A 16,128-nucleotide genomic window follows, 5' to 3' on the forward strand; every position below is an offset into this window, starting at 1 on the left:
AGGAGGGAATGAAGGGAGGAAGGAAGGGAAGACGAAATGATCTCCTCCCTCAGACCTTTCAACTTATATGCTTGTGGCTGGCAAAGGAAATAGCTAGATGTTTCTGGGTAACGTGCCCCATCATTTTTTAGCAGGCTGTAACCTCTAATAAGCACATGGTGAACTTCTGTTTCATTGCCCTCAAAGGAACTCCCTGAATGCAGCCAAGTCTGCTAAGGCCTCCTTCGGGGAAATTGTCTGCCAGAAATCCATGTCCCCTTTCTGCCGGCCTTTCTTGGCCCTTTGATTTAGGGACCTCATGGGATCAATGATGGAAAAGTACACATGCCCATGTTGAATGGAATGGAGACAGGCAGAAGTTAAACTTAGTACTCTTGGCAGAGCAGGAAAGTGGGAGCCACTTCCAGATTCGTAAACTAGTTGAAAGATTGTGTTTCAGGCCTGAGGATACATGGCCACTGTCTTCAACACTGCTTTATCTCTTGTGCACAAAGCCTGCCCAGTTTTATACCATTTAATTTGGACCATTTCATGTGCTGAGCTCTTCCTCCCTGGTACTGTAATTAATGCCATTTCCTCCAAGATGCTCTCGAAGAGATCTGTTTGTTCCATCAGGATCCCCACACCACCCACCAGAGTTCCTGGCACACAGTATATGTTCAGGAGAGGTATGTTGGTGGAAACACTGGAAGGATTATAGGTTTGTGAAGAGGGGAAAGGGGAAGCTGGACACTCTCCATCTCTACAAAATTTAAGTGCACAGTTGAATCTTGGCCTGCTGAAAATTTCCCAAAGCTCCAAGTTTAACCTCCAAGGCCCAAAGGGTCCCCAGAGCCCATCCCTTCCCCTTCCTGGACCATCCCCTGCCTTCTCTGAGGGGATCCTTCAGAGAAGGGGGACCAGGAAGCAGAGGCCACCCTCCTATCAAAGAGCCCCAGGTAGCACCGGCATAAGACCGATACCTCCCTCTCTTTAATTGCCGGAGCCTCCATTTCACTCTCCAGTAAACAGTGTTAAGACTCCCAAGTTGAGTCTGGTGAGGTACACACCCCAGTGATGGGGAACACACAATGGGGCATCAGATCACTGCTAAAGGTGACAGAGAAAGGAGAGACACAGCTACTCTGATGACCAGGATCAGTGAGAGTAACACAACAGATGGATTTCTAGGGGGTCAAGCAAATCTAGAATCACTCTGCAAATGATGTGTTTGTGGAGGGGCCTGAAGCTGCGTGATCCAAAAGAGAAACTGGCCCAGAGAAAGAAGCCTTCAGCAGCCCAATTCCTGCCCCAGAGCCAGTAATCTCCAGGAACTAAATAGGAGGAAGGCAACCTCCACATCCACCAGGCCATGGGAGGAAAAGCAAAAGGGGGCAGGTATCTTTTGCTACGCCCAAGTCCATTTGGCTATGCAGAGGCAACAGATACCTCACCTGGGATGCTGAGTGTACTTTATTTTAACCAAGCAGAGTGTATTCGTAGTTTTTCTTCTGGGCATCCTTGTGCTTTCAACCTTGCTCTCTTACCTAGTAAGAAATGTTTAAGTAGGAAGGAAGCTAAAGAGAAGGTGGAAAAGAGACGAAGAGGGTGATAGAAAACTGGGAACAACACCCAGGCCAGCAGAATGGTACCTTTTTGTGGATTTCCTCTGGTGAATCATGAAGTAGCACTGGCAGTTTTAAACTTTGAAAAATCCCTTAAACGCTTTTCAGTCTTCCCTCATGTAAGGTTTGCACCACCTGCAGCGAGCAAAACGTGTGTGTACAGGGGTGACTGTAAAGTATGTACCGAGAATGTCTTCATCCTCTTTACGTTATAGCCACATCCTCTGTGGAGAGACAAACTTGTATGCATAGCATTGCCCAGGCTTTATAGCATGGGTGATATGACTTTAGGGTAACTTATAACGGTAATCACTTATAAGGTAAACCCTGCTTATCAGTGTAATCAAATGGGGAAAGGAGGAATTTTGTTAGAAATGCAGATTTCCAGGCCTTGTCCAGACCTGCAGAATTAGGGAGGAAGAAAGTGAGGGGTAAAGAACATGTACATGAGGAAAATATACAGCAGAGTGAGTCTATATGTGGCAGGAGCAATTGGAAGGGCTTTATATTCCCCTGGAGTGAAGACTCCCTCGGGGCTTCTCAGAGTTTCCTCCGCCTGGCGGTGGGCGCGGTACAGCGTCCACCCTCTTCCTCTCCGTTGCTCCAGACAGCAGACAAGGCTGCCCAGCCCTCGGGGTCTCCCCGCGCTGGGGGCAACTCAGGCCCTGTGCGCAAGCCCTTCTCCCCACCCCGACCTTGCAAACCCTCTCACTCGCGGCCATCCCAAGCCTCTTACGTCACAAAGAGATCAATTCCGTTTCCTGGAGAGCATCAGTCGCCGCGGTAACTTCCGGGGAGTGCAAACGGAAACACCCCCGCTCCCCAAAAGAGCGGAGACAAGATAAACACCGCCCAGCTAAGACTAGGGGGACGTCCCAGGGAAAGAGGGAATCTTCACCGCGAGTCCACCCCCAGGAAGCCAGACTTGGGACCTGTCATTTAGAAAATTCCCTCGTTTCGGTCCCCCTTAGGGAGACACGCTCCCAGAAGGGCCGCCTGTCGGGGAAAGGCCCCCTGCCTTTTGCCGCTAGCCAGAGACCAGAGTGAAACCGGAGGAAATATGCCTCCTCCAAAGCTGGGAAGAAGGGAAAAGGGAAAGACGGGGCGATGAAGGCCAAAGTCTCCGAAGGCGGCCCTGCTGGAGTCACGGGCAGGGTTGGACAGAGGCCAAGGCACTGCCCCAGAGAGGAGAGGGATAGGTGGGTGCAGGGTGGTGGCCCGGGGCCCTGGGAAAGAGAGGACCTGAGCGGGACGCAGCTCCGCAGCGGCCCCTGATCAGCACCCAGACGCTGGCGGGGGTGGTCAAACAACGGGTCCCGGTCGCCCGCGGCAAAACCCTGCCCCTGCCCTCCTAATGCCTCTACGCGCTGCCCTGGCCATGGTTCCACCGGAAATCGTCTGTCCTCCCTCCTTGCTGTCAGTCCTCTCCGGCAAGCGGCAAAGGGAAGGGGGCATTTCCCTGGACCATGAACCCTGATTCCGACCCCCAGCGCTGCAGAGAAGCCCCGATTTGCGCCCAGTCCGGCTGATACTTCCAGACCCTGGGAGCGTGCCTCTTCCCACAGCACGGACAGGGAAACTGAGGCCTAGAGAAGGACAGAGTCACCCACAGAGAGCTAGGAGGTAGAGGTCAGGCAAATAACACCGCTGGGACTCTGGCTTTGGAGCGCTTAGTCTGCTGGGACGAGGGCTTGAGGCCAGGGGTTCTAACGAACCTTTCCCGAATCGAACCTGCAGACTCTCGGGTTTCCTCTGGGGTGGTCCCCAGATAAGAATAGATCCCATTTGTTGAAGGTTTTATGGGCATAAACTCACTGAAGTCCCACAACAGACAAACGAGGCAGGTAAGATCACCCCTATTTTACAGGTGAGAAAACTGACGCTCTGTGATTAAAATGAAACTTGCCCACAGCTGCATTGCTAGTAAACTCACCGAGCCGAAATTTCTCCAGAGCCTATGTATGCTCTGAACCTTGGATCCAAACCACTCACCCAGCTTCGGTGCTCATCTCCCGCATTCGCCTTGGTGCTTGACCCCATGGCTCGAAGATCCCTTTAGCTCTCGGGCCCGTAGGTATCCTGGATGACAAAGGAGCGTGGGCGCAAGCTGTCTCCCCGAAGGTAGGCAGCAGAGGGTAGAGAGGACGGTAAACGGTTCTGAAAAGCTGTAATACGCGGACTGCGTGCGCATTCCAGCGGTCGGATACAGATGCCCGCGTCTCTCCGGGCCGCCGGCGGCAGGGCGCGCTAGGGTCGTGCCAGCTCCAGCCCTGGCTCTGCCACATTTGTTATGTGACCTCCAGTTAGCCGCTTCTCCCCAGCCCTAGCTGAAGTTTTAGAGCTCCAGGCGGACGCAAAGTCGCCTAATTGAAATAGACTAAATAAAAGACTGCGGGGATGCCTGGGACGCCCATCAGAGGGCAAAAATCTGGACACCTGCGGATGTGCTTTAATGGAGGAAGGCCACATGGCCTTGGAATGACCATAGCTAAAAGCTGAAGTTAGTCTGTGCAGAGACAACACAGTTAGGGGCACTGCCAGAAAGGTCCCAGTCCAAGGCTGCCCCAGGGCGCGACCTTACCCCTCCCCTGACCCTTCCACACAGTCCTCCAGCCGGTGGGATTGGAGTCTGATCAGGCTGCTTGATTCTGGAGTCTGAAGGGCCCTCGCTCCCCGCACGGAAGGAGACTCCAGGGTGGGAGAACAGGGCTGCCGGGCTGTTTGGAAATTAGCATCCCTTCAGTAGTGCAGATCTGAAAGAAGGAAACTGAGGCCTCCGAGGATTTGGAGCGGAAGGGAAGGAGGAGAAGGCGTGTTTGCTTAGAGGAAAGTAGAAGGGAGGAGGAGTTTAGCAGACAAGCTCGAGATGTCCCAGTCACAAAAAGTTCTCGAGTGTGTTTTCTTTAAGGTGCAATTCACTGGGTGTTTACGCACCACTCCGCGCTTGGAGGTCTTTGCTGGATGTGTGTGATGTGAGTGTGCAAATATGTTTGTACAAACGAAGAGTGGTTGCATACCGTGGGTCTGTGGAATACGAGTCTGTGGCAGTGAGTGACATCGCGCACTTGGGTGCATGTGTGCGCGTGTGCTTGAGGAGGATTGTTGCACACAAAAGTGAGTACACAAGTGCATGTGTATAGTGTGTGCATGTGTCACGTGTAGACATTCCTCCTTTATGTGAGCGGGTGTGCATGTAATATGTGTGCAGAAACATGGTACTCGTGTCTGAGCCTGAGCTCATATGTGATTCGCGTGTCCATATGTACATGTGAAATCCAGCGAAGTAGTCCTCCAAAGATCTCAGGTCCAGTCAGAGGAACGGTGCAGGCAGGCTGCAGACTGAGCGCCCCACGGCAGGCGTGGAAACTGTGGCTCCTTTGGCCTGCAGGTAGCAGGAGGTCGCCCACGGGGCGCAGGAGCCGCGCAGAGGCTACAGGTTAGCGCCCAGCTCGGCTCCAGGCGGGCGAGGCAGGTTCCGCCGGGGTCCGCAAATTATGCGGATTGCGCGCGCACTGATCCCTGGTGGACAGTTCCGCGCTTTCAATTGTTCCTCGCTCACAGTTTCTGATTATTGATGCCGTGTGTCCTAGAAGAGACTGCTTCGGGTTAACTGCGTATTTATTACCTTTATCACCGTCATTATTTGGTGGCTGTATGAAGATGGTGCCAAGCCCACCAAGACCGCCGTGCCCCGCCTCCTCGAGGCTGCCCTGGGCGCGCAGTGACCCGCGGGTGCCCGAATCGTCCCTTTACGTGGAGCCACAGCGCCACCTCGCGACCACCCTGCCTACCTCCCTCCCGTCACTGCCGCCCAAGGCAGAGCCTTTCCTGGGCCAGATCACCCAAGTTCCCACTACTGGCTTTCGATTCGCTTTTCATTCCTCTTGCCCTCACTAGAATGTTCCACTTCGCCGGAGCCTAGAGATTCCTCCAAACACACCTTTGCCGCCGCACCTTTGTACAGGGGCGGAACGCCTACACCCTTCTCCACCTGGAGAAGCTCCTCTCCTCTTGCAATCACCGGCTCAAGCTCACCTCTTCCGCGAAAACTTTCCAAACCCATACTATAGGCAGTCACTCGCGCCTTTTCCTGATTCGCCTAATGCTCATATCATATTGGACAGGAAATATCCTTTAAGTGTCTCTCCGTCCTCCCTAATCAGTGAGCTCCTCGACAATGTCTGTGGTTGCTTATACAAACGACAATGACAAAAATTAACAATAAAAGCTAGTGTTTACTGACAGCATACCATGGAGCATCTTATGCAATGTACTGTTCTAAATACTTGACTTTCATTATCTCATTTAATCTACCAGGAAAACCATGAAGTAAAGCATCCATATAATTTCCCAGTTTTCAGGTGAAGCTAGAGTTCCTGTCCAAGGTTGCACTGAAGATCCCAAACCAAGTTTGTTGGTCTGATGCCAGAACCCACTTTTCTTAACCTCTGTGCCTTGCAAATTTATTCAGCTCTATATCCACAGGCTTTAAGACAGGACGAGGCACAGAGTGGGCATTCACATATTTATGAATAAAGGAACCACTGCCAATTTAAATTCTTTCCTCTCCAGGACAGCTGGATTAGAAAAACACTGCAATTATCAGATACCTTGCTTGAAATGTTAACCACGATGATTTAACCCAAAAGAGGATTCCGCTGTTAACTAGATAGGTGACTTTGTTGAAGTCATTTCATCCTCAATTTCCTTGTTTGTAAAAGTAAGTTTGCTGTGAGGAATAAGTGAGGGGAAAATGTAAAGTATTTGGTACAGGCCCTGGTACTGTAGTCCATATTCAATAAAAGTTTGCTATTTATATAATTAGTAATGATAGCTTAGAAAACTAAGGCACAAAACACAAAATCGACTTACCCCTATTCACAGAGAATTCATGGTGCCTCTGTATAAAATCATCTCACTATTATACCTTAATTTTCATCTTGAACATAAAATACGTAATAAAATATGTTTGGTTTATTGTGCTTTGAGTGTTAATGTTAACTCTGCTCTGTTATAAAATTTTAAGGGGGGGGGAAGATATAATTAAACAGCAAATCAGCAGACTTTGACTCTCACCCTTTCCTTTTGCTTTGTAGGCTTTTACCAAGAAGGATTTAAAGAAAGACTGTAAAAGTGCTTATTATTCTGGAAAGTACAAAACTCTATTTTTTAATTTTGGGGACGTTCTGGGCTAGTTTTTCCCCCCACTTGAAACACTTTGTTGCTAGTAATACACTAAAAGTTTAAAATTATGTGTCTAAGCAAATAATTGTACCCAAATAAAAGAAACAAATGAAGCTTGTTTAAACATATTCCAGACCTTCAGACATTTCCCCAAAAGGCTAAGTTTTAAAGGTTCAGGGTGTCTTTGTAGGGTGACCCATTAAACAATTACTCTTATTAGCAACTTAAGTGAATATGAACTTTTCTGTCTGATCAGGCTCTAACTTTTTTACTGTCAAATTATTTTAGAAAGACTCTATTGATTGGTATAATCATGTCATAAAGAAGTGATTTCTCCATTTAGCTGGCCCACAATGAATTTCTGGAAACTTCATCCCAGCCCCACGTTTAGTTTAGTTCATTTGTACCTCCTTCCTAGTCTATGCAATACTAATGTATGAAGATGGAGAAGTGGATTCAGGAAATCTTACCTGCCTCAAATTAATGTGTTAAGAGATTTTGTTGTGTAGCTGACAGATATTTCATTACCCCTGATTGGGGATTTGCTTCATACCGATAGTGTGAGGCTCTGGCTTTTTGACAGTTGTGTCAGGTGGCGGGAGGCGGTGGGTCCTGTTCTGTTTATTTTCTTCTTTTTTTATTCCTAGTATGGTAGCCATTAGAGATGCTCACCAAAATTAGGACTTTTCCTCTTCCAGGGGCATAGTAAGATGAAAGTATTCTGATCCTTCTGCATTCAGATGTGACCTTGTAATCTGCTTTGACAAATGAGGAATGAGCAGTAGTAGTGTGTGTTATTTACAGGCAGAAGCTTTAAGAGCCAGTGTGCAATTCACCAAATCCCCTTCCCCGTGTCACAGCTGCTGGCCACCCCCAGATGGAGTTTCGCCTCACCTGCCATTCTTTGCAAAGATAATGTGGAGTGAAGAGCCCTCCAACTCACAGTGGACTTTTAACATGAATGGGAACTAATCTTTTGTTACTGTATGTCCCATCCCAGAGGTTTTTTTTACTGCAGCATAATCGAGCCTCTCCTGACTAATATGCCTAGGAAGGTAGCTTATCTTTCTTTTTCTTTTTGTGGACAATGTGAAAATTCTTCTCCTAGGATGAAAAGTACACTTCCACACCCAATTAAATAGAATAATCAGATAATGAAATTATTCAATGAGAAATTGGTATCTTATTTTCTTACTCAATTCATACATTTCCTGTGGATCAAAACATCATTTTGAAAATTCTGAAATGGGGAAATAATTTTAGATATGCAGAAAAGGAATCTCAAAATCATTGCTAGACCTTCACAAGAATTTCCAGTGGGCCCTTTGTCCACTTGCAAATACACAATGTGGGGAATTTCACAGGTTCTGATTAGAAGAGATTTTTATTAGCAATTGTATGAGAGAACAGAGAAACATTTCTTCCTCCATTGTGTTCATCTCTATAATTTCAGGTTGGGTAAAGGGAAAAAATACTTGACTTATCAGCTTGTGTCTAAGGAACATGATCTAGGGCAAATCAATTAACTGTCCCAGACCTTACTTTCTTCATCTGGAAAATAAGAGTGTTGGACAAGACCATCATAGGATGCCATCCAGTTCCACTAAATTAGAACTCCAAGATACTTGGGTGATTTCAGTTTTAGGAATCAGTGCTACAGTAGTACAAGTATCTTCCTGTGTTTCTATCTTCAGCACGATTTTGTGAGACATTTGTAGTTTTTAAAATATTGATCCCCAACTTAAAGCTACTGCTCCTTAAGAAAATAGATAGTGCTTCTTTTCTTCAACCTCACATTTTTTAATGTAGGAATCTGCTAGAAAATTGGACCATATAGATTTGGGGCCATATAAAATGCATTTTCATTTTCTAGCCAAGAGAAACATTCTGCTTTTCCATTGGAGAGCTATTCTCTTCAGGTTTTATGAGCAGATCACCGAAGGAAATATTTCTTGTGAATTTTCAGGAAATTTTTGTGAGAAAATATTGATCGTGTAACAAGTGCTGTAGGGTGAAATCATTACTATCTGTTCTTTATCCTCAGTGTGGTATGACTTATTACCAGAAGCAATACTATTACCTTCCTTTGGATAAGAGTTTACAACTGAGAAGGTGGTTTCACATGAGTTGTTGTCTTGACTCCTCTCAACAAACCATGCAGTCGACATTTCTCCCCCATTTTACAAGGGAGGAGCTGAGGTTGAGATCTGCCCTTGCCCCGTGGCTAGTAAGTGGCCAGGCCTGGCTGTAACCCAAGAGCCACAAATGTCCATGAAACTAAGAAAGCTGTCTGCAACTCTACCAGGGAATAGAAAGTGTTGAAACCAGGGCACAGGGTACTACTTTACAGAAAGATGAAGGATGCTTTCTGTTACACACATTATTGCTGTGAGCTGATTCCTGGTTTCTCTCTCCTCTGGGTACCCCCCCCAAAATTACAGTCCTCTGCTTGTAGTGAGGTGTGGTCATCTGACCTACTTGAGCCAGAGCATTTATTTAGAAGTGAGAGGACCCAGAGTAGTCACTCCCCTCAACCAGAGGCATTACCAAGGGTAGATCCACCAGCTGGGGTCCTGCTGTCCATGATCACAATGAGCAGAGGTCTTGGCCAATATACCCAGTAGACTTAATGGAAACAAGTGATCTAAGCCACTGGGGATTTGGGGTTTGCTTGTTATTGCAGCTTAGATTAGCCTGTCCTGACTGGTAGTTTCCTAATTCAAATATAACTCTTTTGTAAAAGAAAACTATCTCTGTGGGGTGGTCTTTTGTAAACTTGAGTCATATACAGTCAGCCCTCCGTACCCCTGTGCTCTGGATCCAAGGTTGGTTGAATCCACTGGATGTGGAACCCTGTGGATATGGACGGCCGACTGGACGACATCATTTTACATAAGGGACTTGAACGTCCTTGGATTTTTCTATTTGTGGAGTCCTGGAACCAATCCCCCTCGGATACCAAGGGACAACTGTACACATACCTTTTAAAAAGAAAATATTCTCCTGGATCCCTCATGTTTTTATTTAAATTAATTTTAATATCTTACTTAAATATGCACAAGCATAAAACTAGGGATAAATTCTTTATGCATATGGCACAAACAACTGTGAAAACAAATGACAAAAATAATGAAAAACACCACAAAAGCAAAGATTTATAAATGAACAATAATAAGACGCTGGAAAACATTGTTTTGTGGAAACTAAATTGCCACTCAAATGTCAAGATGGCTCTGAGTTCAAAAAAGTAGGTTCTTTGAGGCTGATATGTCTGTATAATTATGTCTGGTGAAATGTCTCAATTCTTCTACCATTTTTCTCTTTTTTTGAACCACCACAAAGCATTTCTTAATACATGTGGTATAGGAAGATCTTAAAGGAGTTATTTCAGTAGCAAATCCACCTCTGTCCCTTTCTTACCAGATTATGACAATAAAGAATCACTGTTGGCACCAATAAACACTAACTAAAATGTGAGATTAAAAATTTTATGTCAGTACTCGGTTTTATGGAAATTACCCAGATAAGTCTGACTATGCTTAACTTTTTAATATTATCATTGAAGTGAAAGCCCTGAGCTTTTAAGTTCCTGTCAAAATCTAAGAAACTCCCCACTCTCCAAAATATATTGTATATGCCACTGAACTGTACACTTAAAAATGGCTGAAGTGGTACATGTTATGTGTATTTTACCACAATTTAAAAAAAGTTTTTTTCAGAGAGAATAGTGCAAGTTTCAGAGCAAGATCTCCTGACTATCAAATCCCCACTCCCACTATTTTGATGCTGAGTGACCTTGAGGCAAGTTGCTTAACCTCTCTGAACCTCAGGTACCTCATCAGCAAAGTAGTACTGTACCCATTGAACAGTTGTCTTGAGGAACAACGAAGATAGAGTAAATGGAAGAGTCTAGCACAGTACCAGTCTGTGGAGAACTGCTATGTGTTTCCTCCTGGGCCATTGCTAAGACTGCATTTCTCAGCTTCCCTAGCAGCTAGGTATGGCTCCAGTTGAGCTCTGGCCAATAAAATGTAGGTGGAATTGCTGGAAGCCATTTCCAAATATAGTTTATAAAAACCTCCCACAGAATCTTCCACCCTTCTTCCCCCTTCTGTGAGCTGAATCAGAGAATCCAAGAGAAGACTCCAATGCTATAAGGCAGGGCTTAACAAACTTTTTCTGTAAAGTGCTGAGAGTCAATATTTCAGGGTTCATGGGCTATATACTCCCTCTGTCACAAGTACTCACTCTGCCGTCGCAGCGTGAGAGCAGCTACAAAGCACAGGTGATACATACAAATGGATGTAGCCGTGGTCCAATAAAATTTTATTTACAAAAAAAATTACAAAAAAAGTATTCAAATTTGACCCAAGAGCCAAGTTTGCTGACCCCTGCTCTGGGATGTCAGAATCACAGGGTCAAAGGAATCTGGGTCCCTAAAACTACGCGAGGAAATGCACTTTAATACAAGCAAGAAATAAACCTGTCTTACGTTAACTCATAAGAGATTTTAGGCTTTTGTCAGTGTTAGCCTACTGTGACATTTTTGGAGGAGGTCATGGAAAAGATGTGACCCCCTGTTGACCCTCGAGCTGAATAAGGGCAATCTGAGGCTCTTCACCCCCTCCCCTGTCCTTGAAATGTACGTTTGCCCCCATTCCCACAGTGGGAACTGTTTTCAAGGACATGGCCTTGAGAGAGCAATGTGTTGTTGAGACCATCCGGACAGGATACGTGACTGAATTCCATTATCCCAAATCTACCTAAACTTTTAAGATTCGGATGGGCATGTGCAGAGATCTACTCATCTTGCAGCCACCCAAGACAAGCCTCGTATGTAAGTTCTCTTGCTTATCAAACCTGCCACCTACAAATCTGGAGTCGTCTGCCTCTTTCTTCGGTCTCCCCTTGCCCTCCGTGTACAGGGGTCAGTTTCAGATTTTACCCGGGAAGCTCCTGAGGTTTTAAACCAACAGATATCATACCAACCACATAAGTCCCTCTTCTGCCCTATGTTCCTTTGAAGACAAGGACTGTGGGTTATTCATCTGTCACAAAGCCTTCCCGATACATATTAGTGAAATAAAATAAACACCATCAAATAGATATTCATGTGCATGGGGAAATTAATAGATGCAAGAGCTATGACACTGAAAGTCACCTCTGCCCCCTCCATGCCATCACCCTATTCCTGGACACATATCAGTGTTGTCTGTGCCCCATCCCAGATAACCAGAGACACACATTTGGGAGACAGTTTGCTTGGGTAAAGTGAACAGAGTTTGGTTAATTGGTTCATTTTATGTGAACAGGTTGCTCCCTCTTACAATAAGTAAGCCCCTGGAACATATTGCAAAGTCAGCTTTTGGTTGTGGCTCGGCTATGATGTAATAGTGTGTGATAGCCTGTCACCTACAAACCTGCAGATACCACCACGGCAGTTTGGTATTTTACCCCTAATTATGGTGAGGGAGGCTGAGATCGCAGGACGTTAAAAAAACTTTTCCAAAATCCTATGCTGGCCACACCAGAAACCCAGGCCTCTGTGAGTCCCAAGCACCATGCTACCCACAGTTGGATTCTGAAACCTCTGGAATCATCCACCTTCCCTACTCGAAATGTATTTGTCGGGAAACAATTAACCTCAGGGTGTGTAATTTGTCACCACTATGTGTGAGTTTCAAATTTTCCCATTACAAGAGGAAAATGAGAAAAATATGTCCTAGATAACACAGAGAAAAATGCTTCATTGTCTTAATTGCCATTCTATTTCAATCAAGGAAGGCATTTAATTATTTCTGAACTGCATTCAAAACTCTCTCTCAAGAATATTCCTCTTCCCAGGTGAGTTAACCAAATCTGTGCAAAACATTTCTTGTGTCTGAATACTAAAATCAAACATTTATTGAGCACTTTCTATATGCCAAAGCCTAAATTCCTTCCACGTATGATCTCATTGTTTCCTCGGAGCAAGTGCATGAGGTGGAAATAGTCTTTGTTCTTCTCTGACAAGTGAGAAAACAGAGGCAGAGAAACACAGCGTTTGTGTAAGTTCCAAAGGCCATAAGTGGTGAATCAACATTCAGTCCCAGTCCCCCACACCCAGACCACACTGCCCCCTCCCCAACTCTGCCCTGCTGACTCTAAAGAGAGAGATGTGCTTTCCCCTTTGAGATTGCAATTTCTGAGTAAATGTGCAAAAAGCAATGTGGAAGAAATCACCCACGATGACTCGAGTCAGCTACTCAGGGGTCATTGAGAACCTCCGCCCTCTGGAACTTGAGGTGGGTCATCTAGAGGCTACGGAGTCAGGAAGGGCTGAGTTGGCCTGGCTTCTTGCACAAGGAAAGAAACCCGTGTTACTCCACACCACTACCCTGGGCCCTGGAAAGGCGCCCACCACCTTCACTCAGGGCACTACTCTGAATTCATCATTGCTGATGGAACCCACAGGGAAAGGAAATAACTTTTCTATGACAGATACTTTCAGGCGATTATTATCTCATTTTACTTTTTAAAGAATGAAGAACAATCAACTCACTCTACTCTGAAACTGAATGGCATGAACACATGTGTTGCATAAATAAGAAAAAGAAATATTTTCTTCTGTGATGCACTGTGCCCTTCAAAAAGTATGTACTATAAAACAATAAAGACTGGACTTTGGGGCTTCCCTGGTGGCGCAGTGGTTGAGAGTCCGCCTGCCGATGCAGGGGACACGGGTTTGTGCCCCAGTCCGGGAAGATCCCACATGCCGTGGAGCGGCTGGGCCCGTGAGCCATGGCCGCTGAGCCTGTGCGTCCGGAGCCTGTGCTCCGCAACGGGAGAGGCCACAACACCGCAAAAAAAAAAAAAAAAAAAAAAAAAAAGACTGGACTTTGAAATCTATGCACCGCATCAGTAGGAAAGTTGACACTTGCAATTTTCACAAGGATTTTAAACTTTACAATATGGTAAGCACAGGACGATAAGAGTACACTTATGTCTTCAGAACAAAATGCTTTATAATTTGGGTTAAAATATTTTTAGTCTTCACTGTAGTCCTAATTTCAGTAACATAGCTATTTGAAAATATTTTAATGAAAATATTCTATTTCATTAACTTTGCATAAGAGCATGCATGATAAAACTGACATTTTAAAATATAACATACAGCCTGTTTTCCTAATAAATAAGAGCAATTGTCGATTCCTTACCTGTGTGTCTTTGAAGGCTTCATTTCTCAAGCCTGATCATTTGTACAGATGAATCTATTTTCTCTCCAGTAAATATGTTAACAATTAAAAAGACTGCTCAGCTTCTTGTATTAAGACTTGTGGAAATCATACAGCCTTGAGACATGCAAGCAGTTGTCTAGTAAAGATGTGAAACACATTCTTAAACAGCTGGAAATAGGTAAGAAGCCTAAACAAAGTGCATTTTCTCTTGTGCTGGTCCATGGCCATGTGTATAGCACTTCACAAGCATTTAAGCACCCAAATTCCATTATGTTCTGGGGATCCCACGCCAACTTGAACACATTTAAGGATATGAGAGACTAAAAACAACCGGCATTCAGATCACTCCCCCCTGCGCACACACACACCCTGCACACACTGGTTTCAATACGTTCAACATCTCCGAAATGGACTGAGGAGTCCAAACAGCAGTAGGTTGCTCCCAGGCCAATTTTTGGAGAAAGACACGTAACCAGAGAGAAAAGTGGAATATAGGAGGCTCTTATGCCTGCAAGCATTTCTGGTTATTGTTGTTCTGGGCTTCTGCTCAGGGACTGCATGGGCGAGGGGCAGCAAAAGTCAGAGCACAAAGCCTATGAAAGGCGGACATTTTTAGGAAACCTGATCACTTTAAGCTGGGGTTTCAAAAAGCTGAATTTTCAACATCAGGGCAGTTAGTGGAAACCTTTCCCTCTTCCCCCCAAACCGGGGGACTTTTGGGCCCAGACTGGGCCTCAAGAGAACTGACACCTAGGGACTCACAACCTGAGCTGGCTAAGGAATCTCAAATCGTGAAAATGGTTTAAGGTGATACTCAAGTGGGAGTGACCCAGGTCCCTGACAGAGTGAACCCAAAGCTTCTTGGCGGCAGGAACACCTGTGCCAGGTCTTGCTTACCCTACCAGTAACTTTACAAAGGCAAAAAAGGCCAGCAGTCAAAGGTTAGCAGGAACAGAAAGAAGCACCCCTCCATTCTCAGATCCAAAAGAACCAAAAGGAAGCAGAAAAGCAGAAACACAGCTGCACTCTTCTCAGACATGGAGACTATCAAACAGACTAAAACATCACCTTCATTACCAAGCTCAAACTTGAAAATACCTGCAGAAAACAGGTATACCATAGGGAACATTACATTATAGGAAACTATCAAATTTGTTGTAGCAAACTTGAAAGAGAAACAAACAGAGATGTTATAAACAAATATTAAAATAACCAGTGTTAAAAATACAGTGAATCGACACAGGCACATTGCTGCTCTCATGCATTTGCACTGGAGGTCCTCCCTGCCTGGAAAGAACATCCCCCAGACATCCTCTTGAAAAATTCAGGTCCTTCGGTCTTTTCTCAAAGGTCACCTTCTCAATGAGGCCCACACTGACCACAACAGACATCTTCCCTCTCCCCACACACTTGTACTCTGAATCACCTTCTTTAAAGCATTTAGCAACTTCTAATATAAACACTTCCCTCATTTACTATGCTTATAGTATACAGTCTGCCCCTTACCAGTAGAACATATGCTCCACGAAGACAGCAATGGTTGCTTCTTTGTAGTTCACTGAGGTTTCCTAGATGCATAAATACTGTGTAATATATCTGACACACAACAAATATCAGTTGAATGAAGGATCAGTGTAGAGCAGCCCCCATTCTAGAGACAATATCTTTATTAATGTAACCTTAGGCCAAGTGCTGTTGCGTGGCAGCTACAGCACGACAGCCACTCACGTTGACATCAGGGCCACCTGTACGTGATGTGCCGCCTTTCCCTCCTTCCACTCACCTCTCCACTCCCACACCAACTCTCCCTCACGTTACAGCACACAATATATATTTCTCTCTTCAGAAAAGATGAGCCTAGGCTTATGGGTCCTATTTTCTAACCAACTGTGAGTCTAAATTAGACTGTATAAATCCATGAGTTTGCACTAGAGCCAGCACTCAGATTACTAGAGCTAAGGGCAGAAAGAGGTGGCAGGTTGCAGAGAAGATAAACAAAATACAGTGAATGAGGGGCTTCCCTGGTGGTGCAGTGGTTAAGAATCTGCCTGCCAATGCAGGGGACACAGGTTTGAGACCTGGTCCGGGAAGATCTCAGAGGCTGCTGAGCAACTTAACCCGTG

Source organism: Monodon monoceros, unplaced genomic scaffold, assembly GCF_005190385.1.
Source record: "Monodon monoceros isolate NGI ecotype Baffin Bay Population unplaced genomic scaffold, NGI_Narwhal_1 Super_Scaffold_9, whole genome shotgun sequence".
Lineage (NCBI taxonomy): Eukaryota > Metazoa > Chordata > Mammalia > Artiodactyla > Monodontidae > Monodon > Monodon monoceros.